Source organism: Scylla paramamosain, chromosome 15, assembly GCF_035594125.1.
Source record: "Scylla paramamosain isolate STU-SP2022 chromosome 15, ASM3559412v1, whole genome shotgun sequence".
NCBI classification, from domain to species: domain Eukaryota; kingdom Metazoa; phylum Arthropoda; class Malacostraca; order Decapoda; family Portunidae; genus Scylla; species Scylla paramamosain.
In genome coordinates, this window is record NC_087165.1 from 12,036,675 (window position 1) to 12,038,511 (window position 1,837).

Below are 1,837 nucleotides of genomic sequence, written 5' to 3' on the forward strand. Positions count from 1 at the left end.
AATTTTTGAGTGAAGGGTGTGTGTGTTATTAGGTGCTTGTAGTTTTGTGTGGAGGAAGAGAGTTGTCTTTAGAGGGCAGGCTGTGAGTGCCCCCTTGTATTGTGAGACACAAAGGGAAACGTTCAGTGAGGTCACAGCTGGGTTTAATGATAAGTTCACAGCACCCCCTGAACAGTGCTTTAGACCTCACTGGGAGTAATTATCGTTTCGGCAGGTGTCTACTGCCTCCTCCTCCTAAAGGCGTGACAGATACACTCAATCTCTGACATACAAGGTATCCTAAAAGACAAAAAAGTAGATAAATGAAAATGGATGAATAAAATACTGCGAACTTTCAAGGTTCAATAATTATTTACATGCCATAAACAGGAATACAGTATGACATATCATTATGAACATAATGTTAATAGAGTACACAGATTGACATTAAAAAAAACTAAGGCATCAATACGTGGCACAACATTAAAATGTTGTTAGGTGCATATAGTATGAAAATAAATAGCATTCAGCACTCATGAATATGGTAATCGAACGTAGTCGTAATTGTACTCATATTCTAACAGTGATTCACAACCAGGGGTAAATTTAACAGTTGGAGATAAAAAAAATATATGGCATGGAGTAGCTGAATAATAATTGAATTAAATTGAATTTTGTAAAATGAGAGAGAGAGAGAGAGAGAGAGAGAGAGAGAGAGAGAGAGAGAGAGAGAACGTAGTCGTAATTGCACTCATATTCTAACACAGTGATTCACAACCAGGGATAAATTTAACAGTTGGGGATAAAAAAAATTATATGGCATGGAGTAACTGAATGATAATTGAATTAAATTTAAATTTGTAAATTGAGAGAGAGAGAGAGAGAGAGAGAGAGAGAGAGAGAGAGAGAGAGAGAGAGAGAGAGAGAGAGAGAGAGAGAGAGAGAGAAGATGCTAATAATATGTTTGTTTGTGTGTGTGTGTGTGTGTGTGTGTGTGTGTGTGTGTGTGCACGTGAGGGAGAGAAGAATGGCTACGATCTTTTTTCCGAAGGAGTAAAGGTTGAGAATCTCTGTTCTGACCTGTGAATATATGAAAGCAAAGCACACTTTATTGTTACCAGCAATGTTAGGTTTTGCAAGAAAGTCTTTTTTCATCTCTTCTCTGAAGGAAGTCACTCCGACCAGGACGTGGCGCCCATCCTCCACCACAGACAAGGGTCCTCCAGAGTCTCCAGAACAGGTGTCTTTCCCTCCGTCATCCAAACAAGGACAAATCAAATTATCTGTCAAACCATTGACATTACTCGCACACGAAGCCTGATCGATAATGGGAATCTGAACTTCCATCAGAATATCCGGCTGAGTTCCGTTTTCCATTGTCAAGCCCCCAGCCAGCAGCGGAGGCGAAAACTTCTGCTTATGTGTTGTTGCTATTTTCAGAGAGACAAATAGGGTCTACTTGTTGCAATGTATAATTTAACAGTTTCTCGAGCGTTAGTATTGCCATATCAAAATCGTCACCATCTGGATCGTAACTACTGAAAACTGTATATTCGCAAACTGCAACGAGACATCGTCATCCATAGATAACTTGTGATCTGCGATGCCCACCTTGATTGAACTAGCGAGAATCGGGGCCTTTGAATCTCGTTCGAATAAGAAGTGGACGGCGGTGAGGACTTGTCAGTCAGTTATGTTTTCTCCACATGAGTAATAAGTGGCACCAAGGTATGCCAAACCTATCATCTAAAGACACCTATTCTATTCCTCTCCACCCCCAAAGATGCGAACACCATTATCAACGCCACACAGGTAATCAGCGAAAACTGTACTAATAGTGCAAGTAGTTGTAGTAGCA

At 40.3% G+C, this 1,837-nt stretch overlaps 1 protein-coding gene across 4 annotated transcripts in view; it reads right to left on the reverse strand.

Annotated features, from left to right (window-relative positions):
* Positions 1-329: 329 nt before the first annotated feature.
* LOC135107452 (fibropellin-1-like) overlaps positions 330-1,837 on the reverse strand; it is a 24,532-nt gene continuing 23,024 nt past the window's right edge. For all 4 annotated transcript variants that reach the window (XM_064017329.1, XM_064017327.1, XM_064017328.1 and 1 more), the window contains one exon: positions 330-1,837. This exon is cut by the window's right edge and continues 598 nt beyond it. The gene's annotated coding sequence lies outside the window, so the exon portion shown is untranslated.